We start from the raw sequence: 25,797 nt of genomic DNA, 5'->3' as shown, positions 1-25,797 counted from the left end.
GGATAGAGCACTGGGCTTGGTATCAGTTAAGACCTGGGTTCAAATCCAACCTCAAACACTAGGACAAGTCACTTAACTCTGCCTCAGTTTACTCATCTGTAAAATTAGCTGGAGAAGGAAATGGCAAACTACTTCAGTATCTTTGCCAAGAAAACCCCAAATGGGGTCATGAAGAGTCAGACATGACTAAACAACAATAGCTGGGCTAACCTGTTTTGATATAAAGACAAAAAGTGAAATGGTCCCTGCCCTCAAGGAACTTACATTCTAATGTGGGAGGCAAAATGTACATAATATGATTTTATACAAAATGAATAAAACTAGTTTTGAGTTGGAATGTACTTGTAACTGAGGGTATTAGGAAGAACTATTGTAGAAGAAGGAAACTAGGGATTTAAAGGGGCAGAGGTATATAAATTATGTATTCCAGGCATGGGGGATAGCCAGTACAAAAGCATGGAGTCAGGACATCAAAGATTATGTGTGAGGAACAATAAGTAAGTCAGTATGGCAGGAGCATAGACTATGTGGCGAGAAGTAAAGGAATACTGGTAACAGTGAAGAATACTAGAAATCTAGGAAAAGGATGGGTTGCAAAGAACTTTAAATACTAAAAGAACTTATATTTGATGTTAGAAGTAATGAGGAATCATTGGAGTTAATAGAGGGGGGACTGACACAGTCAGTGCTTTAGGAAATTGCACTTCTATTTGGAAGATGAATTGAAGTGGGAAAAAGTTTGAGGTAGGCTGTCCAAATAAGTACCTATTGTAATAGTCAGGGTGAAAACTAATAAGGTGGTGACTGTGGAAGTGGAGAAATGAAATATGGGAGAGATGTTGTGGAGAGAGAAGCAAGGTTTGCTAACTATGTGGGATGAGAATGAGTGGTCAAAGGTGATACCAAGGTTGAAAATCTGAATGACTGGAAGAATAGTGATGCCCCCAGCTGTAATTGGGAAGATCAAGAAAGGATTAGATTTTTAGGGAAAGATGTTTTTGTCATGTTGAGTTTGAGATGCTTAAGAGACATCCAGTTCAAAATGTCCAATAGGCAGGACTGGAGTTCAGAAGAGAACAATACCTAGTGTAATCAGGCACAGTTTCCTTTCAAGTGGATGTATCACTGCAGGTGGCAAAAATTTAGCATCTACCAGATACCTAGAAAGACACACCTGGATAGTTAGAATGAAATACCAGAAGCTCACTATCTTTTATGAACGAATGGATGACAAAACCCTATAGTACAAATACAAACCCAAAAGCATCCTTGAGAATTCATCAAATAAATTTTATTGCACCTGGGGCGTCAATTATAGATAAAACTGCCCACAACTCTATAGACATAACATTGATCCATAAAAATTTTAGAACAAGAATTTAAAAGATATTTTCATCCTGAATACTCATAACCTCTACTGAATAGAATGTATATAGCTTCCAATATATAAAGACCTCATGGGAGAACTGAAAACAATCTGGGAACAAGATAAAGTACATGTTATCCCTTCCACCTTATTTGCTACTTTACTTGTACTGAAGTTGCTTTGAAGATGAGCTTACATTCCAATGATCTTATTCAATTTCAAAAGTGGCAATTTTATTCACCGGTGTAATAGTCAACAAAACATTTAATGTATGTGAATACTAGCAGGAAAGTGACTTGCCTTTGGGCTATTTGTTTCAAAACCTATCAAAAAAGATAAGAAGAATGAGATAACAGTGATATGATGATGATGATGATGATGATGATGATGATAGGCATACCAGGTAATAAGCTGTGTAAGTTAAGTAAGACACTGGTCATGTGATCCTAGACAAATCACAAGTCATTTTAATGTTCTAGTCAATTCTGTAGGACCCTACGTTGAAGAGCAGATGCCAACGTGAATCAGTGCAGGAAGTTTCCTCACTCAGGAATTCCCTATACAAATGAAATCAAAAGTCCAGACCCTGTCCCTAATAATAACTATTTATATCTATATCAATATCTATGAAATACACACACATATGCTTTGATGTGCTATCCTCACAATAGCACATTAAATGATCTTGCTTTGTATTTAGTCTATGAAACTCTTTCCCTCAAATTGTATATATAGAGCAGTCCATAAATAAGGATTAATTTAAGATCTGCCCCTGGAAAATTCGTGCTTAAGCAGTGGAATTGCTGAAAAGTTTTAATGAAAGTAAATTACTTTAATGTAGAGAGAAAATAGAGAATAGGAATAAGAGGAATGATATGAGAATCATGTAAAATATATTCATGGTCTCCCGTTAGTAATTTGTTTTTAATTGGATGCAGTCTACTTAAGAAATTATAATTGCCCTGGGAAAACTTTCCTTGTTTAGTTTTCCAAATTTCAGTTTGAATACTTTAAACAAACATAAATACAAAAATCTGTATTTATGAAACTGGGAAATTCGAGAGTGACCATCCATTTAATGCTACAATTGTCTTTTAAACTGCAGACTCCCCCCACACATTTAAAATGTGATTTGGTTTACCCAATTTGATTTTTTTCATGTAACTTTGCAAGAACTATACCATTTGAATGAAGTGAGACACACGCACCCAGCATAAAATTGGATAATTAGTTGTATTTTTAAATGGAGAAGAGAGAGTTTCATACTCTAACTCTCCCAAGATGCTTTTGGTTATTATAAACTTCTACTTAGATTCACTTTAGAGTGGGAAGATATTTTGGCCTGAAGGTAGCACATATAAAAATCAAAAAAAGTCTCAGTTCATTTTAAAGTCCAATTCCCAGAGTTGCAGCAGACCCCCTGACTCTATCAATATGCAAACACCCAGCAGTCTCACTCTAATGCTGTCCTGTAGGTCTAGGCAGCAGGAACATGTTTTAGGTAAAACACTGCTATCTGTATAATGAGGTCCTGCTGTTATTCCAGTAATAAAGCCAAGGGTTTATTCCAAGGGAACTACCAGCAGGACCTCATTATATGTATAGCAGACGTTGGAAAGGGGCCATCCTTTTACCAAATTCCACACTAGAAGGTCATGATATAGCAAGATATAGGATTTAACAGAGAAAATCCAGCATTTGCAGAATAAATCACTTCCCACTATGAGGGCTTTGAGAATAACAAGATGTTCCGTATCTCTCACTCTTTTACATGCTGGGTTGGGACGGCATTTTTCACACATACAAACAACAATGGATCCACTCTCAAATTTATGAGCTCACTACTGTACGTTTAAAGACAACCCAATAGTCTGTCTAGGCTCATAAATAACATCGATCTTAGTCTAACTATGGAAAAAATAAATTTACATATATTCAGGTCTTCCCCCCCGCCCCCTCCCCAGAATTTGCTCCCTTGAATGTTGGCATTGAGGAAAACTTAGATGAGAGATTTAGTATAAAAGGTGAGTATAATGATTGGTTGTAAAGTCTGAATGCCTAGCAAGAAACGGCTACCCAGTTGAGATTTTAGGATCACAGAACATGAAACCTGGAATAGGCCTTAGGTATCATTTAGCTCAGCCTCTGCTTTTAGTAGGTATGGAAACAGACCCTGGAAAATGCATGTCTTAGACTGCGGTCACATACCTTCCAAGTGGTATCGCCAGGGCTTAAACCTAGGTCTTTGGACTCCAAGTCCAAAGGTTCTATTTCTATTCTTTAAAAGGATTTATGAAACTCTTTGTTTTTAAAGCGTTGTGAATGTGCACACAATTATTTATAGTATGGAAATTACTTGATCTAGTGAAAAGAACACAGCAATTAGGGTAAGAAGCTTTACTTCTTGCTCTACAATTGCCTGTGAGACTTTGGGCTGATTTATCAACCTCTCTGAGCTTCAGTTGTCCTCCTTAGTAAAGTGCTGATGATGAAGACTTACTGTCACTTACCAGCTTCACAGAGTTGTGGGGATCAAATGAAAGTATGTATATAATATATTTATGAAATAGTTGGTACTTATATGATGCTTATATAACGTTTGCAAAAAAACCCAAACAAACCCAAACAATAAAACCCCCAAACCTTTGCATAGATTATTCTGTTTTATTTTTAGTAACCTAGTGAATGATTATCCTAATTAAAATTACCCTAATTTTGCCAATAGGGTAATTGGGAACTATAGAAGCTGTTACCTTACGAGGGTCACATAGCTAGTAAACAGCTGAGGCAGGATTTGCACCCAGGTTTTCCTGACTCAAATCCAGTATGCTATCCACTGCCCCCATGTTACCTCAATAGATACATCCTTTTATTATAACTTCATTTTCTTTTTTTGTTTCATAGATAGCCATGGCCAACAATCTCATTGCCTAGTGAGCAGACCTGCGTGAATCAAGGTGAGGGTTTTTAATGGAAGAGGCAGTGGGAGAATCATATATTGTGAGTGAGAGATAACACCTTGCCCACATGCAGTATTGTTATCCATGTGATGTCAAGATATCAAGAGGAATGTGCCTAGTGTGTTGGAAGGACTCCCTGTGGGAGGATTTAGAAGAGTATGTATGCAAGAGTCACACAGGATGAAAAAGCACGGATGGGTTATGATTCACAACATTGGAGAGAGCGCCCACATGGGTGACCTCATGTGCTCATGGTAATTTTATAGTAGAATATCCAATTCCTGACTATTCTCGCTAATTCAAACTATAGCTGCCTGTACATCTAATCTTTTATCAAGGGAATGATATTTGCGATATTTTCCCCCACATTATTATTCAAACATGACTGTCCTGTAGTTCTCTCCCACTCTGATGATTTTATTAATGATCATTCCCATTTCCTGGCTGCAGCATTTGGCTTAAATTAAGCCAAAGCAGATCTCAGCTCCCTGCCAGGGCTTTTCTTGTTCTCAGAAGTCATGAAGACCTTGTAAAATGACACCACCTCTGTTATAAAAGGAATAGTAGAAGTAGCACTTGCTTGACAGTATGTTTTTCTTCCTGGAAATAACCACTGAGTTGCCAGGTAGAGCCTGGGAGAATGGCATGTTGATGAAGACCAAGGAACCTACAGATAAGTTATTACACATTCTTGGACCCACAGCCAAACCACTATCTGAGAAAAAAATGACTTGGAGACTTTCAACAAAAGAGCCCCAGGCAACTGTAGTTTAGGGTGGGTGTTTCTTTCTTTGTACAGAGTATGAATTTTTTTTTGGAAGAGCAGATGGTCAGATTGATTGCATCATTTTCGACATGAAATAGGAATCTAAAATACATGGCACATTTTGTTTTGGCATCTGGGTGAGGTTGTGCCAGCCATGCATTGTATTTCATCCCAGACTTCACATAGAGACAGCAGGATTCCTTTCTGGGGCCATGCAAAGGAACGGTGTAAATCTTGCTGCCTGCCAACCGTGCTTTTTACATTGCCCTTCACATTTGCCAACTTCCATCAATGCATGTAGTCAAATTATGCCCTGGGATGCACCCACATAGTTCCCTGTGAGATCCAGGCTCAGCATGCTTAGGGATAGGTTGGTTTTATCAAATGAGAAAAGATGACTAAAGCACAGCTAGCCTTGCACACAGCTGATGCTGACGATCTGTTTGACTGGATCCCACTCTGGGTGACTATAATACACTTCCAGCCTGCTGCGTCCCGTGCTGTAGCAGGGCACATTGGAGACCCTTGCAGGTGTGAGACATCTGTTCCCTCTTCTAGTGATGAAATCATGATGCAGAAAGCCATTAACCTTTAGCAATTAATCAATGGCCCTTAGTCATTGCTTTAAAGGAGGTCTATGGAAAGTGACTAATAGAGGAAAGACATCTTATACTGTACCCAGGATCTAAAATTAAACAACTTCTCACTTCTGAGTGATAAGATCACACCTCTTTTTTTAAAGGTTACAGAAAAAAGGCCTTGGCTATTCAGACTTAACTAGTCAAATCAACAGGAAAAGATAATTTTTTTTAAATTTTATTTCCAACAATTATTTAGAGGTAGCATGGGATAGTGGATAAAGCATTGGACTTGAAGTTAGGAAAATCAAGTTCCACTTTTAACACTTACTAGCTGATCCTAGGCAAATCTTTTAACCTTCATGTGCCTCTGGCAACTGCCTAGAATTTATCTAAGTCATATATGGGTTGCAATTATCTGACAGCCTCCATTGGAGGAGAGATTTCCCACATGGGGTAGTTCTCCATGCTGGTCAGATCACCAATCCTTTCTGTATTTGTGTATCCCAACAATGAAAAACCTAAGCAACAGAATTGTCCTATCTCAACAATAAAATCTGTCAGTAGAATGTAAATTTCTCAATGGCAGAGATTGTTTTGTGTCTTCTTTTTATCCCCTAGCACAGTCCCTGGTTAACTTAGGAAGCAATTCATCAGTGCTTATTAAATTAACAACTAACAACTAAAGTTACCTGTGAGGTGAATGTTAAAGGAATTTATGATTATATACTGATACTTTGGTTAAACATATCAGTGTAAACACATACTTTTTTGTTGCTATGAATGAGCATTTGGTACTTAAAGGGGCATTTACAAATATAATAATAAATTATTTTCTGACTTGTCTACATTTCTTTATAATGACTTTTGCTGAAGTGCTCATGATCTGTAATTAGAGAAAGCATATGTAAAGAAAATCCTCCTATATAATTTACTATTATGTAGCTTCTAGAATGCATGACATCCTTAGAATGATTTTAATTATCCTCTTACTATCACTTTTGAGATTATGCTTTATTTTGCACAAATGATTTAAGAGAAAATAGGCAAAATATAGTTACGAGGAGGAAGATTTTGGCTTAAAATAAGAATGCTCTCTGATACAAATAGGTGAGTGAAATGGTAGAAGAGATTGCATCCTTGAGGAAGTGAGATTCCTATAACTTGGAGGACTTAAAATCAGAATGAATAATCAGGCTTTGGAACTGCTTCCTGTAGGGTGGAAGGTTAGACTCATTCGGTGATATCTTAAACTCCCTTCCAATTTAGAAATTCTATAATTTTAATATTTCATGCTGTGTTGAGGTAAATTGAAACTTTAGAGTGCATTGCCACAACTTACAATATGAATGTATCAACAATATGTGCATGTCATGAAAGGAAGAGGTTTGATCCTACCTAAGGGCAGAAGGATGAATGAACTACACTGCCAACGTCACATCTGCAATACTTTGAATAAGAAATTAAGGATTTTATAGAAGGATTTTTTCCATATCTTTGGCATCATTGTGTTCACTTGTTCAGTTGTGTTTGGCTCTGTGACACCATGGACCATAGCACACCAATGCTGTCCATGGTGTTTTCTTAGCAAAGATACTGGAGTGGTTTGTAATTTCCTTCTCCAGTAGTTTAAGGCAAACAGTAGTTAAGTGACTTGCCCTGGGTCACATCTGAGGCTAGATTTCAATTTCCTGACTCCAGGCCCAGAGCTCTTTCCATTGAGTCATCTAGCTGCCCCCTGTATGCCTAGTTTTGGAATACAAGTATTAGTAAGTAGACTAGGCATTAAGAAATAGTGGTGCTGACTAGCAGATTCTTCTAATGCACCATCTCTAATTCTCTGTGTGACTATAGGGAAGTCACTTTTTGAACCAATTTCTTCATTTATAAAATGAGAAATACTTATGCTATGGAGATTTCTATAAGAATTAGGTAAAGGCTCCATTTGGAGAAAGATACCACAGAAAAAAATAGGATCTGTTTTACCAGGGAAGAGAGTATAAAATGCATTTTATTTTGGAGGCACATTAACTCCTTCAAAGTACCATGACACAGTATGACGGGTGTTGAAGTTGCCATTTATGAAAAAGGAACCCCAGTGGCCTGAAAGATATAATGCAGCTTCCCAGTGAGAAGCAATTGCTTTCCTTTAACTCTGCAGAGAGAGACTCAAGGTCTCCAAGGGAGAGACTTGGTATTTTTTTTTCTGTTGAACTACCAATGTGTTGTTAAGAGATGTGAACTATAAATTTGGGCTCAGACAATTTCTTAGAAAAAGGAAAAAAATATCCATTTTGCCTCAACTATCTTCTAGTTTCAGTGGATCTTTTCTCAGTTCGTAAAAGAAGACATATAGAAATAGACTGGTTTCAGAGAGAACTGAGGAGTGTCATCAAGAAGGTTCCATATCTATCACAGTCATAAGATATTTTAGATTGGCTATTTCTCTAGGTAATTTTCTGACACCTTATATATCAAATCCCTTCAACTTCTAATTTATTTTGATTATTCATAATGTGTTGTTATGTGTAAATAAAAAAATGGTAAAAAAAATTCCTAAACACCACAAAACTACCTGATTGCCATGAGATAGGCCATTTTTGGACAAGATAAAATAAAATCATTCTGAAGTTGAAGAACACCAAGGCAAATTGACACACTAGAAACCATCCTAGATATGGAATCTGAAGGCCTGAGTTCAAAGTTTAGCTTTTCAACTTACCACTTGTTTCGCCTTTGGCAAGTCATTTGATATCTTTGGTCTCTAGTTTCTTTATCTGCAAAATGAGGGGTTTGGGCTAGAACAGGGGTTCCTAACCTTTGTCTTGTGTCGAGGACCTTTTTGGAAATCTATGAAGTCTATGAACTCAGAATAATGTTTTTAAATACATCAAATAAAACACATAGGTTTACAATGGAAACTAATTATAGTGAAAATTAAGATGTAATTTTTTTCCCATTCACATTCATAGACTCTTCAAAACCTATGCAGAAATACCTAAAGAGGGTTAAGAAGTCTTGGACTAGATAGTCTCTAAGGTCTTCTTCAGCTCTAAATCCATGGACCAAGTATAGATGCCTTGACTTCCTACATTTATTTCCTATTCCCTTGTTCTTATACTTTTCTTTTTCCAGGCCAGGAGGTTAAATCAACCAACTTTTGTAAGGGCTATCCATATCTCTAACCCTTGAATGACCATACTGTTAGTCAAGCTTGTTGCCTGAATATTGCTGTGCACTGAATAATTCTCACAAATGAAATTTTCATGAACTTTTTGGTGCTGCCCACCATGGTCATATTCAGTCATAATGAATGGATAGTTATTGATGACTAGGAGCTAATAGTGTTTCTCTATCCAGTTAACACATGGATGATTTTTTTAAATGAAAAAAAGGCAACAGTAAAATCACTGCTCAGTTCGATTACAAATAATTTTTGATTTATATAACACATTTCGGTTTGTGAATGCTTTTCTCACAACAAGTCTCAGAATAGGTGTGAAATGATCTGAGTAATGTCTGAATGAAAATTCCTTTAATTCCAAATCTCCCTCAATGTACCTGAAGTTTTCAACAGTGCTTGAAATGCCATCATTAAAGATTCGCTTGAATTAGTGATTTATTAGAGTGGAAAAGATCTTAGCGAGTTCTATTACCAAAAAAAAGTTTATCCCAGGAGATACCAGCGACTATTGTTCCATATGCCTATTTTTTTCATCTCTAAAAAGTCTTTTGAGAAGTTTATATGCAACATAAGGAAAAATGGCTTCTAGTTTTTATTTAATTGAGTGTTGTGCTCTTTTAGTTTTAAAGTACATTTTACATTATGCAATAAGCAACAAATTGCACAATGTTGATGTTGTAGAAATATATTTAAAGTCCACATTTGCTCAAAGCATTTGTCCCTGTTGCAGCAGCACTGTATTACCTGACTACTATTCTAGAAAATTCTTTGACCTCTATAAGCAGCTACAACGGGCATGCCCAGCGGAATAGAATGTTCACTATTTTTACTGTGTACTTTACTGAAATAGCAAAATATACCTGTTGCTTTATATTTTAATAGTATGATGTTCTCCTTAATTCTAAAATATGGATTGGTTTGTTAAGATAAGAAAAGGAGCAGAAAAAATGAATTAAAATGAGTGTGCTGCTAGTTGTGCAAATACCATCAACTCTTCAAGATAATGCTGCCACCAGCTCAGGAACGTGCAATAAAATGAGTAATGGCCAATTGAAACAGACTCTATATCAGCTTTTTAGTCTTGGTTCAGTGTAATTCTTATTCAAAGTTATCAAACATTTCATTTGATGATCTGATCTGTGGTGGTACACACAGTTCATCAATTCTCTCTTTTTCCGATTTGTTAATGTATATTTTTAGGTACATCATTTTTCCTCTGAAGACTGTTTTGGCTGTAGAAATGTTAATATATGAACCATCACTGTCATTTTTTACATAATTATCATTTCTATATTTTCTTCTTTGGCCCACTCATTATTTAGGATTTCTACATTAACTCTCTATGGCTTATGTTTTTTTTTGTACTTTCTGAATTGATTGCTATGTTTATTACATTACTGTCTTGGAAAGATGTTTGTCTGCCTGTTAACATATATTTGTAATGTACAATTTTGTAAGAGTTCTATTTGGTGCTGAAGATATGTACATTCTTTAGTAGTCTCATTCATAAGGCATCATCAATCTTTTAACTTTAAATCCTTTAAGTATTTGATTCTATCTTTCTGTTTGTTTATCTTTCTCTTGGATTTGTCCAACTCTGAGAGAGGAACATTTAAATCTTCTAATATTATTATGTTACTTTTGATGTGATATTGTAATTCAGATTTTTTTTCATGAATTTAGATGATGTGCCATTTGGAACATATAAGTTTGATGTTGATATTGGTTCATTGCTTATGGTTCCTTTAAGCGTAATGCAACTTGTTTATCACAGTTTATATTTTGAATCTTTCTTTTTGCCTGGTATGGCATGTTTAAAAAAAGATTAGAAAGCTTCTACCTGTTACTGAGAAGCCCTTCTTAAGCTAGATTTAATATGCTTCCTATAAGTAAATTACGGAATAAATAAAAAATGTTTTCACTATATATGTGTAGGTGATTAGAATACAACTCATCAAAAAAATGTAGCATTTTGCTTTTGTTGATATTTCTTCTCTAGTAATGAAGCAAACAAAAGTTATAGTAAGCCACCATTTATTGATAAGGAATTTAGAGATTGGAATGGGGCTGACAAATTTATTAGAAAACCACTATCTGTCAAAATCTGATGTGTTGGTCAAATTTTTATGAAGGGAAACCTATTGATAAATTGTTGGATGAGGGCAAGCAGGTTTATCTGTCTAAAGAAGAAGGATGGTGTCATAAGCAACATTTAATGGAATGATTGAATGATATTGTTTTGTATTTGGAAAAAGGTGGGAACCTCTGAAAAGTCACATTGAAAAAGCTGACTGTTTTGAGAAAGGTTTATTTCTTAATATTGCTAATATGATCCACAGAAATGATAATCAAAATCTTTCAAATAATTTTCAATAATCTCTTTAAAATATACATATCTGGATAATTGGATCCAAATAATATAATTATGGTTTTGCAAAAATATTGTGAAACAAAAGATTACGTCTTCATTAAGTGGAGAAATACTACTGACTATAGTCACCATGAACAAATAGCTTTTTGTCATTTATTATCCTGACAATGAAAAAAATTCCAGTTGAATTTTTGTGTCTGTTAAAAGACAAATTATGCTATTTCATTTTTGGCCATTTTAAAGATGTCTTAAGTATTCTTAAAGTTGATCATCAGTGATGTCTGTTTATTTTGATCGTGCAACTACAATACTAGGTTTTACTGTGGGAATTCATGCAAAGTATACAGAAACAATGAAGTACACTCTGTAAATTTCTATACATATTATTTGAACTCCATCCTAATAGAAGCATTCATTAAAAGCAAAGATAGAGCTGTTTTTGATTTTTGGGATGTCATTCAGACTCTGTTCCTTGACCTTTAATATCAATGATTTCTTAGTTACCAAACTAATGGTCTTTTATTAATCCTTTTTCTTTTTGACCTCTCTGCAGCCTTTGACATTGTTGGTCACCCTTTTCTCTTTGATATTCTGTTCTCTCTAGGTTTTTATGGCACTACTTTCTCCTAGTTCTCTTTACTTTTCTGACCACTCCTTTTCAGTTTCCTTTGCTAAATCTTTATCCACATCATACCAGCTGAGCTAAAGGTGAGGGTCACTCATGACTATGTCTCGGGCTCTCTTCTCTTCTTCCTTTATATTATTTCTCTTGTGATCGTCTCACATCCCATGGATTCAATTATCTCTGTGCTTTTGATTTTCACATCTCCCTATCAAACCCTAACCTCTCCCTTTATCTCCTGTATCACATCTCCAACTGCTTATTAGACATCTCAAACTGTATGTTTCATAGACATCTTGAACTCATCATATTCAAAACCGAACTCATTATCCTTTCCCTAACTCCTCCCCTCTTCCTGATTTCCTTATTACTGTTAATAATACCACCATCCTCCCAGTCTCCCAGGTTCAGAACCTAGGTGTCATATTGACTCCTCACTCTTTCTCGGCTCCTATGTTGAACCTATTGATAAGGTTATTGAATTTACCTTCGTGACATCTTTTTTCATGTCCCTTCTCTCCAATGACATTACTATTACCCTGGTTCAGGCCTTCATTGTGTCATACCTATAGAATTGTAATTGCATTCTGCTTGATCTACCCCCCTTAAGTTTCTTTCCACTCTAGTTGTATCCCCAACTCAGTCGTCAAAGTGATCTTCTTAAAGTACAGAACTGACCATGTCTACTTCTAATTTAACAAATTCCAGTGGTTTCCTATCATCTCTAGGACCAAATATAAAATCCTCTGTTTGGCATTCACAGTACTTCAAAATTCCCCCCACCTTTTCAAACTCTTTATATCTTACTGCCAAATGCTCTGTGATCTAATGTTGACCTCTTCACTATTTCTCATACAAGACAATCCATTTCCTGATTTGGGGCATTTTCACAGCTTCCCTGCAAGCCTAGAACTCTCTTCCACCTCCTCCTCTTCATCTTCTAGCTTCCTTCAAGTCCCATATAAAATCCCACCTTCTACAAGAATACACACACACACACACACACACACACACACAAACTATATGTATCTATATATACACACATATGTGTATATATGTATGTGTGTTCATACCTATGTGTGTATATCTATATCTGTCTATCTATCTATACATAGTTTGCATGTTTTCATCCTCTCCAATAGACTTGCTCCTTGAGGGAAGAGTATTGTTTTTTTCCTTCTTTTTATCTCCAGGACTTAGCACAGTGCCTGTCACAGAATAGGCACTTAAAATGCTTATTTACTGACTGACTGGTTCATGGAGGGATTCCTATGTAATACGTGGGAAATTTCACAAGAAGAGGATCCCAGTTGATGACTTTGATGTTACTGTTCAGCACTAGATGGCATGCAGAACAGAATCAGTGACTGCCCTAAAATAAAATTGTTGCATCATTTTTCAAGTTTTACAGGAGATTTCAGCTAGGTGGCATGGTGGATAGAACACTGGGCTTGGAATCAGGAAGACTAATCTTCCTGAGTTCAAATCCAGCCTCAGACACTTACTAGCTGTGTAACCCTGGGCAAGTCACTTAACCCTGTTTGCCCCAATTTCTCATCTGTAAAATGAGCTGGAGAAGGAAATGACAAACCACTCGAATATCTTTGCCAAGAAAACACCAAATGGGGTCACTAAGAGTTGGACACAACTGAAATGACAGAAGAAGAAGGAGAAGAAGAGGGAGAGATTACTGACACAATTTGCCTCACTGATCTTAGTTTATCCATGAATAAAATTCATTCAAATTCATCTTTGCCCTTTATTTGATGCATTCTATTCTCCAGATTGTGGTAAAAGTGATTAAGGCTTTTCTAGCTCCTGGTTTCAACTCAATTTACTGTAATCAAAGCAATGAAAAGCATATATGACTCTTTTACTATGATGAGAAGTGGACCAAAATATCTTCAGTCTATTTTCAAAAATGGTGTGAATGAGTGTAGATAATGATATATCAATAACCACAGTTAGGAAGAGAAAAACATTCACTTGTATGGATGATTTGTTGGCTGTAAAAGAAAATACCTTCATTTTGCCCATTTCTAGGTGCTGCTTACTGGTATTGACTGGTGATTTAAACTAGAGATTTGTAAAATTATGGCTGCAATAGGAAAACTGCATTAGGATGGACAATATAAGGAATTATTGATTATTTCCCTTGGATAAAATGGGAGCTGAAGTAGAATTGCTTTGGGCTGATGTTGGATCTGTTCCTAAAGGAAGCATCATTAATGCCATCAGTGAGTGGTTTGAGGATCATCTGAGTTTTCTATGATCCATGTCTTTTCAAATCTATTTAGTACTTTGTAGTCTCATTTCTGAGAAACTATTCATTGGACATGTAAGGAGTGGTACCTTGGAGTTGTTTTAATTTGTATTTCTCTATTCAACAGTAATTTAGAGAATTTTTTCATATGACTATAGATAGCTTTGGTTACTTCACATGAAAACTGCCTTTTCATATCCTTTGACCATTTACCAATTGGGGAATGGCTCTTATTTTTATAGATTTGACTCAGATCTCTATATGTTTGAGAAATGAGGACTTTATCAGATAAACCTGGTGCTAAAATTTTTTCATGGTTATGATTACTGTGTATTTCCCTCCATTCTGTTTTCCCCCTTGTTTATTCCATACCCTCCCTCCTTTCACCCTGTCCATCCTCATTTTGTTCCTGACAACTACCTCTCCCAATCCACATTCCCTTCTGTCAATGCTGCCTTCTCTTATCCCCTTCCCCTCCTGCTTTCCAGTAGTATAAGATAGATTTCCATACCAAACTGAGTGTGTATGTTATTTCCTCTTTCAGCTAATTGTTGAGAGTAAGGTTTAAGTGCTCTATTTAACCCCCCTCCCCATTTTACCTGCCACTGTAAAAATTCTTTCATACCTCTTTTATGTGAGATAATTTACCCTATTTTACCTCTCACTTCCCCCTTCTCCCAGTGCATTCCTCTTTCTCATCCCTTAATTTTATTTTTTTAGATTCATTCTACCACATTCAACTCATATCTATGCCCTTAATCTTTATATACTTCTAACTGCCCCAATAATGGGAAAGTTGTTATCAGCTATAAGTATCATCTTCCCCTGTAGGAATGCAAACAATTTAATACTATTGAATTCCTTATGATTTCTCTTTCCTTTTTACCTTTTAATGCCTCTCTTGAGTCTTATATTTCAGAGTTAAATTTTCTTTTCAGCTCTGTTCTTTTCATCAGGAATGCTTGAAAGTTGTCTATTTCATTAAATATCCATCCCCCCCCCCCGAATGATTATATTCAGTTTTGCTGGGTGATTCTTGTTTGTAATCCTAGCTTCTTTGCTCTCCAGAACAACATATTCCAAGCCCTCTGATCTTTTAATGTAGAAGCTGCTAAATCTTGTGTTATCCAGACTATGGCTCCCTAGTATTTGAATTCGAAAGTAGTAGCTGCTTGCAATGTTTTCTCCTTGAACTGATAGTTTTGGCATTTGGCTAAAATATTCCTGGGGGTTTTCATTTTGGGATCTCTTTTAGAAGGTGAATGGTAGATTCTTTCAATTTCTATTTTACCCTCTGGTTCCAGGATATCAGAGCAATTTTCCTTGAAAATTTTTTGAAAGATGATATCTAGGCTCTTTTTCTTTTTAAAAAATCATGGCTTTTAGGTAGTCCAGTAATTCTTAAATTCTCTCTCCTCAACTATTTTCCAGGTTAGTTGTTTTTCCAGTGAGTTAGTTCACATTTTCTTTTATTGTTCCTTTCTTTTGATTTTGTTTTATTGTTTCTTGATGTCTCATGGAGTCATTATCTTCCACTTGCCCAGTCATAATTTTGAAGAAACTGTTTTCTTCAATGAGCTTTTGTACCTCTTTTTCCATCTCGGCCAATTCTACCTTATATAAGGTGTTCAATTCTGTTTTTGAGGAGTTTTTTTCTTTAGTGGATTTTTGTGCTTTTTAAAAACCATTTGACCTATTCTGTTTTATGAGGTATTATTTTCTTTAGCATTTTTTTGTGCCTCATTTACTAAGGTGTTGACTTTTTTCATGATTTTCTTGTATGACTGTCATTTCTTTTCCCAGATTTTCATCTACCTCTCCGATTTGAGTTTTAAAATTCTTTTTTGAGCTCTTCCAGGAATTCTTTTTGGCTTTGAGACCAATTCACATTTTTCTTTGAAGCTTTGGATGTAGCAATTTTGATTTTTTTTTAAAAAAATCTTATTCTGAGTTTATGTTTTGCTCTTTCTTACCATCATAGTAACTTCCTATTGTTAAATTCTTTTTTTAATTATTCATTTTCCATTCTATTCCTCTTGACTTTTAAGTTGTTAAAGTTGGGCTCTGCTCAACTTTGTGGAAGTGGCATTGTGGAAGAGGGACTATGCCAAACTTCATTTTTTCCGTGCAGCTTTTTTCAATGCTAGTTCTGGGGGTATGTAAGTTTTTATTTCTTCCAAGGTGGTATGATGTAGTGAGAGGTGTGTTTACTACTCTCTTGGACTGTGTTCTGATCTATGAGTGACCACAAGAACTCTTTCCTGCCTTGGAACAGACTAATATCAGGGTCCCTGTTCCCCGTTCCCCTGTGGCTACAAACTCTTGTATGCTAATGGTCCCTCTTGACTGTGACCTGGATCCATGTATGGGCAGTGCAACAGAATCCTGCACCCAGTGCCAGCAAAAGAACCCCTGTAATCTTCATCTGACCAGTTGCTTGACCCCCTTACCACCTGTGGGCTTGCTTCAAAGTTGCCACTACCATCACTGATTCAGTTGCCTCCAAGGCCTGCTGCTGGTTTACTGGGGCCTGGCCTATGCTGAACTGTGCTCCACTCTCACCCTTGTGTGACAGGCCTTTCTAAGTTACCTTGAGCTGGAAAATTCTTTCACCTTGTCCTTTTGTTGGTTCTGACACTCCAGAATTTGTTTTGAGGCACCATTTAAAATTGTTTGGAGGGGAATTTGGGAGAGCTTAGGTGAGTCCCTGTCTTTCCTCCTCCATTTTGGCTTTGCCCCCCTTAAACTCAAATGACTTATATGGCATCAGTTGTGATGGAAGAAGAATTGGTTTTTGAGTCAATGGACCTATATTCAAATAACCTACTCCTCGTTTGGTTTGTTGACTTCACTTGCCTGGACTTCAGTTTCCTCATCTGTAAAATGAAAGCAATGGCCTCTGTGGCCACTAAGGTCTTTTCTGGCTCCAGATCTACAAACCAAGGATCATGGGGGTGGACAATGATCTGGTCCTCAAGCCAAACAGGAGGAGTGTGGAGTTGGATCACATTTAGCAAATCATAGAACACTTCCAAGGAACCAAGCAGCTCCCTGTCATAAAGGTTCCTCTTTTAAAACCTATCTTCACTAGTGTTGTTACATGGCTATGAACTATGGAATGTCACAATCTCGGAAGATCAGAATTTCAGGTAAACTAAAAGACAATGAAATGATGCAAGATGAGTACAAATAATCTGTAGCATTTTTACTATAAATGCCTTGCTTTGGAAAAGTAGTGGGAAAGACATCATCAAGAAGGATTGTGACAAAGAGATTGGTCAACCACGTAGGGAGAGTGAAAGAGAACCCATGGAAAGTTTGGATGCTGGTGCCCACGAAATATTTAAAGAAATAAGAGCATCTCCAGCATATTAAGTATATCATCTACATAAGATATAAGGAAAGAAATTGCTCAGGATGAAAATGCATGGATAGGTGATGACCTGAATTGAGAGAATGAACTTCCAAATTAATGGGATCACAGGTTCATAGATAGAGTAAAAATTCCAGGTTCTTTCTTTGTGGATTGTCAGTCCTCTATTAAAAATTCAGAATTTCAGAAGGTACCCTTATTGTAAATAAGTTTATCAGTATAGCTCCTAAGTGCCATTTATTTAAGAAAGAAAAGAAGTGGAGATAGGTAAGGAAGTAAAGAAAACACTGGAATGATAGTTGGAAGGTCTGGATTCAAGAACCAGCCTTCCCATTTACTAATAGGGTAACCATGGAAAATGACAATTTCTCTGAGTCGCAGTTTTCTTATGTATAAAATGAGAGTTGGGCTAGATGAATAAGGGCTTTCAAAGTACCTTCCAGCTCTAAAACTCTATGACTAATGTGAGCAAAAGGGATAGTTCTAGACTATAGGGGAATGTCAGAGAATCATGGAATCTTAGAGTTGCAAGGGATCTTAAGCTCACTTAATCCAACTCCAACTAAATGCATGAATTTCCTCTACAGCCCATTTTCAAGTAATCACTCAGCCTTTGCTTGAGCACTTCTAGTTATGAAGAACTTACTACTTTAAAAACATTAGATATCGTTACTAAATGGTTCTAATCGTTAGTAACCATTTCTCACGTGGAATCTAAATCTACTTCTATGTAACTTCTGCCCACTGATTCTCGTTCATAGGATTGTCATGGAACCAGAGCTTGAAAGGCTATCTCAGAAGCCATTGTAGTCAAATACAATCATTCACAAATGAGAAAACTGAAGCTTGAGGCTTGCCAAAGTCACACACAAGCCGCTAGGTGGTTCACTGGAAAAAGAGTCAGGTCTAGAGTCAGGAAGACCTGAAGGCAAATCCAATCTCAAATCCCTGGGCAAGTCACTTATCCTTTATTTGCCTCACTTTTCTCATCTATAATATAGAAACAATAATAGCACCTATCTCCCAGAGTTGCTGTGAGGATCAAGTGACATAATAATTGTGAAGTATTTAGCTAAGTGCCTGGGGCACTGTAGGCGATATATAAATATTAGTTTCTCCTCTTCCTCCTCCCCCTCCTCCTTCTCTTCCCCCTCCCCTTCTCCCCTCCCCTTCCTCTTTCTCCTCCTCCTCCTTTTCCTTCTCCTCCTTCTCCTCTTCCTCCTCCTCTTCCTCTTCTTCCTTCTTCTCTTTCTTCTCCTCCTCTTCCTCCTCTTCCAAGGCAGGATGTCCACAAAAGTCTAATCTCTCTTCCATAATATTTGAGGCTAATTGTCATGTCTTACTTGGGAGGGTACCACATCAGATGTCACTTGAGGACCATTTGTATGAGGCGGTGGATACCATAACTAAAGGTAATGAGAGGGAATGTAATAATGTGAGCCAGAAAATCTTGGACTTCAATTTTCTTATCTATGTAATGAGACTATCAGTCTAGATGATAGCTAAAGTACTTCTTGGCTCTAACCTCCTACTATGGAAAGTTTGCCTACATCACGATTTTTCTTTAGGGTTAGTAATTTCGGCAGTCTTTAATTTCTCCTTTTAGCAATATCAAGTCAACAAATACTAAGCACTTAGTATGTGCCAGGCACCATGCTAAGCCCTGGGGACACAAATAACAAGTCAAAAGAAAGACAGTCTTTGCCTTTGAGGAGCTTACGTCATAATGGGGGAGGAAAATACCTAAAAGGGAGCTGAAAAGATGTGGTTGGGGGAGAAGCAGTGGTGCTGGACCCACCTCCACCTGAGTTTTGAGAAGTGATTATTAAATTTTCAGTCTGAGCATTTGTTCCTTAGAAATTGACAAGTGCTACAATTTGGTGCTTTATTTATTGTTTTGTTGATGATCTAAGAAAGTGAGGAAGAAATGTTAATAATGCAGATTAATTTTTTTAACTCAAATATATTACTTAGCTTTACTTGATATTTTGTTCTTTTTAAAATTTTATTTTATTCTGAACTTAAGAAATAAAACGAACATTTCCATAATATAGTAGAACAGAAAAAAAGATGATTGTACATGAAACTGTAAATCTATTATGTACAAATTGTGATTCCTTTTAAATATATAAAAATATTATCATGTAACTCTTTTTTTCTTCCCTCCCCCTCTAAAAGTATGTTGTAGGCACGTTTTTATTCCCCCAGAGAGCTAGTTATTGCACATTTAAGCAGCACACCGCTGGGCAGAAGGTATTCGTGTTGGGACATGGTGGCAAGGTCTGGAGAGTTAGCAGTGGAACAAAGAGAAGAATACAGGGTGGCTGGCCTGGACCCTTCCTTGAAATAGAAGTTCTAAGGGGGAGCTCGCCAATGGGAGAAAGGGGACACAGGAACCAAGGGATGTTCTAGGGGGAAATAATAGCTGAAACATGGTGGTGAAGCCTGGAGAGTCAGAAGCAGTGATGAGAGGGGAATTTGGGAGAGCTGGCAAATGATACTTCCCCTAGACTTTTACTGCCTTTGGATGGATCTGGATTAATGATGTTCGCACTGTCACCTACCTTGAATCAGTGCCCCTTATCGAATATGACTTTGACATCACTATGCTAGGCATTTAACTCACTAATGATTACAACATTAGCTTTCAGGATTCTCTGAATAGTTTCAAATTCCACCATTGTTTATATTAAAACTGTTTTCAGAAAGCATTCCATATACTCTAGATAGGGAATTGGAGAGAGATAAGGATCACAAATGTTATTTCATTGCTATAGGAAATGCCTAATGAACAAACTCTTTCTACTAACGTAGGTTAAAACCTTCCCTGCGCCTTATAGACTTAGAGCATTGCCTAGAGCACTGAGAAACAAGATGTTCCATCTTTCTGCTCCTGGCATTCTCTCTGGCTATTCCCCATTCCTGGAATGCTCTCCCTTCTTTACTCTCAACCCTGACCTCCCTGGCCTCCTTTAAGTCCTAACTGAGATCCCCCCTCCTACAGGAAAACTTCTCTAACCCCTCTTAATTCCAGTGCCTTCCTTCTGTTAACTATTTCCTATTTATATTGTGTATAGCTTGCTTTGTATATATTTGTTTGCACGCTGTCTCTCCCATTAGATTGTAGGTCCATTGAGAGTGGGGACTGTCTCTTGCCTCTTCTTGTATTCCTAGCACTAAGCACAGCACTTGGTACATAGTTGGTGCTTAATAAATGTTTATTGAGTTGGATTAAGTTGAGAGTTGAGAAGTTAAATGGTTTGCCAAGAGTCATGAGCTGATATATGTCAGAGGTGATACAAGTGAGATGAGAAAAACACAGAAAAAGGCCTTTTTAAGTAGTTTTCACTGTGAAATAAAATTTGTTGCATTTTACATTGCATTATATATGGTAAAAATGACATGGATGGGGAGCACGAAAACTGTTCAAGTATTTGAAAGGCTATCATGTCAAAAAGGAAATTAAAACTAGGTATGTAGACCCCAAAGAGATCAAAGAAAGAACAAAAAGACTCATCCATGCAAAAATATTTACGTCAGCTTTTTTTTCTTTTTGGTGGCAAAGGCTGAATAATGAGAAGAGGTTAAATTGGGGAATGGCTAAACAAATTATGCTACATCAATGTAATGGGACACTACTGTGCTACAAGATATAACAAAAGGGGTGGTTTTAGAGAACTCTGGGAAGACTTGTATGAACTGAAGTAAAGTGATGTGAGCCGACCAAGGAGAACTATTTATATAATAACTAAAAGAGTATAAAGACATTTAAAGAAGTAACTCTGATCAATGGAATTGCTGTGGAGGACTGATGAAGAAACATGTAACTCATCTCTTGACAGATAAGTGATGGACTCAAGGTGCAGAAAAAGGCAAGGTTTTGGACATGGCAAATGTGTATGTTTGTTCTGCTTGAAAATGCTTATTTATTATGAAGATTATGTTTTTCTTTTATCTTTGTTGGGCAGCAAGGTGGTTGTTCCAAAGAAGGGAGCTAGTGATAGAGTTGCCAAAAGAAAAGGAAAAAAAAGAAAACTGGAGCATTTAAAAATACACAGAAGAGATGTCAAGAAAATTAAGAAGAAACAGGTAAAAAGGATAGTTTTGAAAGTAACATGTTGAATATATTATATACTTCAAAAAAGTTATATGTAATAGAAATTCATGTTTTCGCACATATGCTTCTCATTCTGTTCTACTTTGTATATGTAAATATTATTATTATTATTATTTTGATGATAGTCAAATTCCAAATGGAAAAAAGTGTTTAGACTTGTCCCAGAGAGTAAAACCTGGAGCAGTGGGTAGAAAGTACAGAAATGCTGATTTTGAATACTCATAAGGAAAAACTCCCTAACATTTAGAGCTATCCAAAAGTGGAATGACCTTTCTCATGAGGCAATGGATTCCTTCTCACCAGGGGTCTTCAGGCAAAGTCTAGATGATCACTTATTGGGGGCGGTGGAGAGAGGGTTCTTGTTCAGGTATGTGTGGTTCAGGTTAGATGGGCTCTGAGGTCCCTTCTATTTCAGCAGTTCTGAGATTCTGGGATGCATGTCTTTTTCCCCCCAGCAGATAGAATTTAGACTGAGCTCTATAACATAGTCCTATAATCAGAAACCAACATCTGCGGATGTTATGACATTGCACCTGCATGTTTTGAAGTGAGGAAAATGAAAATTCCCAGCACATATAAGAGGCTATCTTTAAACACTAATAATTTTGTTTTTTCAAGACCAGATAGCTTTTATAGAACTCTTATTCCTATTAAGGAATGTAAGTACATGCCACGTCTGCAATTTTAAACGAAATCGTCTTTCCTCCCACTCTCCTATAAGTCAGAAATAGTTTTTATCTTTTCAATGAAACTTCCACAAAAGAAATCACCCTTCCCTGTAGAATAGCAATGAAAAATATAAGCTTACAAGCAATTTTTTTAGAGGAAGGATGACTAGGATATGAATAAAGCTGTCTGTCATCACAATTTGAACTACAGTTAAGTCCTGTAGTGGTCTGTGATCTTTTGCTACTTATGTCATTGGAACATAATCTGCCTTCTAAATGTGGGCTGTCTCCATATGTAAATAATGAGAGATACCAGTGTTAGATAATTCTAGCATAAGAGGATATCTGGTCGGAATTACCTGGATAATTTTCTGTTTTTTTTCTTTCTTCTTTAATTGGTTTTTGAAGACCCGGCCTATATTGTAGGGTGATATTTTATTATTGTCTATATGAATATTACATGATACAGTGTAAAAGAAGATTACTGTTTAGTATAGGAAATTCAGTAAGGCAGTTGAATAGTAAAGTAAATAGAGTGTTGGATCTGGAGCCAGGAAGACGTGGGTTTAAATCCCGCTTTAGATACTTACTAGCTGTGACCCTGGCGAAGTCACTTAACCTTTGTCTGTCTTAGTTTTGTCTTTTGTGAAATGGGAATAATAGCTCCTCTCTCCTATGAACTGCCTATTCATATCCTTTAACCATTTACCCTTGGAGAATATTCTTGGCACATAGTAAGCGGTTAATAAATGTTTATTGATTGATTGGCTGAGGAACGCTGTAGCTATCCCCTTCAGAGGAGAGGCTTAATAACCACAGCACTCCCCAGGGAATGGTGATGGTGACTGAAAAATCTGACTGTCAGAATTACAATCTTTTCTACTAGAGGAGAGCTTACTACCTAAAACATTGCTTGTAGATGTTTGACAGGGTATGAGGTGACCTCGAAGGTAGTTGCATAACTGAAATTCAGTTTCAGTGAAAATGTAATGGTAGGAAACAGGGTGAATAGAAAGCAACATCATAATGTCCCTTGTAGAAATGGATACTATTCAGTAGTGGGGATGCCCTTTGATGCATGTGTCATGTCTAAGTTTGTATGCCCCATGTGATTTCTGTCCATGTCCTTTTTCTTTATTGTTGGTGTATATGTTTATTGACAAGTGATCTCCAAGTTTTTGAGAGGATCATTCTAATGTTACTTTTATTATTTTATAATTTCATTAAATGCCTTTGCTGTGAACTGTGTGTTCTCTGGATAACTAGTAAACACAAACACAGCGGTAGGGACTCGTGTCATTTACGGCTTGAAGAGAATTCTGACCCACGAAGTACCTAAAACCTAGGGTAGCTTTCTGAGGCTCATGGGTGAGGGTAAATCCTGAGTGCTAACATCGTAAGAATATTTGGAGTAGGGATGTCTCTAATTTCTGAAGGATCAAAATTGTGGAGAATGGAAGACAATGTAGTTATAGATCATATTCCTCATTTATAAAGGTTAGAATAGCCAGCCATGCAGAAGTCTCTGCATCAGTCACCACCAGGTGGCATCCTGAGCTCAAGCTGCTCCAGCTCCCAGGCTTTTTCAGTTCCTATGTACATGTTCAAATGTGATTTGCTTGAGTTCCCCCATGGCTTACTGCTAGTGCCTTGCCCAGGCTTTCTGACTAGGGAATGAAAATCCTAACTTATTTGGTCTGTTTGCCTCTGTTCTCATTAAGATTCCTATCTCCTTTCCAACTTCACCTGACCCGAAAAGGACTGTAGTTACTGCATGGAATTGAAATTAAAAAGATACAACATTAAAATTCCCAAGCGGCTGAGCTCAGCTGCTCTCAGAAAAAGGTTTGAAATTTCAATTTCTCAGTGGCTGCAACCACTTCCCTTAAGGCCTAGGAGTAGCGCAGACTGCAGGATGATAGGGAGAAGGAAAATCCTGGAGGCTTGGAAGGCTAATTAGAAAGCTAGGTATTCTAGTTATGTAGAAAGCAGTAGTCTAGGTAGGGGATAATAATAATAAGGGCTTGGACTAAGATAATGGAAGCAGAGATAGAAAGAATGAGACAAATGTGAGCATTATTTTCAAGGAATAATAAGGAAGATGGTGTGTGAGTGAATATGGGATATATTGAAAATGAAGTACCACAGATGGCTGTTTTCTGGGAGATTAGAAATGGGGTACTTCTACTAATGGAAATATAGAAGTTAAGCTGGGAAATTGGTTTTGGGGGATAGAGGCATGTGGTGAAATGAAAAGAGCTTTGGATTTGGAATCAGGTGACCCAGGTCCAAATCCTGGCCCTGCTACTTATTCTGCATCGACTTGGAGAATTTACTTTACCTCTGTAGGCCTTACTATTCATCTGTAAAATGAAAATGCTGGATTATATAATCTCTAAGGTCCCTTTCAAGCAGGGATACATTGGTAAATGTTTAACAACTGGCTCTCCAAAAAGCCAAACCAAAACAAAACCAAAACCCAACAACTGTACACATGCCACATTTTACAGTTTATTCAATGTTGTTAACATTTTTCTACCAATTTCTTAAGTCTAGAAAGTTAACAAAACAGTAGATTGAACCCTGATTTGTAGCGTTGGCCAATTTCTGAAGTGTAAGTGCTACACTGAAAATTTAACAATTGGCTTTTGGGAGGTTATTGGTATGAGGTGGCTCTAGCTTTCAACTCTAAAACCTATGAACCTATGATGAGATCAACTTTAGACACACCAATTTTAGGTGATAGTAGGAGATATAACTGGAACTGGAACTGGAACTCAGTCTCTGTTGGGCTGGAGTTATAGATTTGAGAATCACATTCAGAGAGGTGATAATTAAAGCCATGAGTGTGAATAGGATTACTAAGGGTCAGAGTAAAGAGAGAGAAGAGCACAGAATTGACAATGGAACTTTTTTTTTTATCAAGTTTGATTCTTTAGATTTTCTTCATTCTTTAAAAAATTCTTTTGTATATTTTGGTTGGTTGTTCTGTTCTTTCTTCTCTGAGAGGACCAAAATGATGCCACAATGTTGGACTAAAGGTACAGTGAGTCTGACTGTGGCTGATCAGACCAATACAAGCTTGGAATGCCCTACTGCAGGTTGGGCACAAATAGTCCACATGAGCATTTGGAGTAGAGATGTCTCTAAATTTGCGCATCTTCATTTGTGCATGTGTCTTTTGAGCTACTGCAATCTTGCTTTGCTCATAGAACCTAGAGCCTTCTTTGATGTGGGCAGGCCATGCTGGGCAGTCCTTTGCCAGTGTCTCCCATGTCATGCAATTGATTCCAAAATTCCTCACAGAGACCTTGAGAATGTCCTTGTATTGCTTTTTCTGACTTCCACTTGAGTGCTTGCCTTGTGTGAGTTTTCCATAAATAGCTTTTTAGGTAAACCTAGCTTTGGCTGTTGGACAATATGGCTAGCCCATTGGAATTGCACCCTCTGCAGTAGAGTTTGAATGCTTGGCAGTTTAGCTTGAGAAAGGACCTAGCGTGTCTGACACCTTATCTTGCCAGGTGATCTT

General features: G+C 37.0%; 1 protein-coding gene across 1 annotated transcript in view; it reads right to left on the bottom strand.

Annotated features, from left to right (window-relative positions):
• Positions 1-25,797, bottom strand: part of CNGB3 (cyclic nucleotide gated channel subunit beta 3) — a 195,573-nt gene that overhangs the window by 153,558 nt on the left and 16,218 nt on the right. The gene's annotated exons all lie outside the window — the stretch shown is intronic.

Source organism: Trichosurus vulpecula, chromosome 1 (assembly GCF_011100635.1).
Source record: "Trichosurus vulpecula isolate mTriVul1 chromosome 1, mTriVul1.pri, whole genome shotgun sequence".
NCBI classification, from domain to species: domain Eukaryota; kingdom Metazoa; phylum Chordata; class Mammalia; order Diprotodontia; family Phalangeridae; genus Trichosurus; species Trichosurus vulpecula.
Note: the sequence above shows the minus strand (reverse complement) of the source record. Positions and strands in the feature narration are given on the sequence as shown.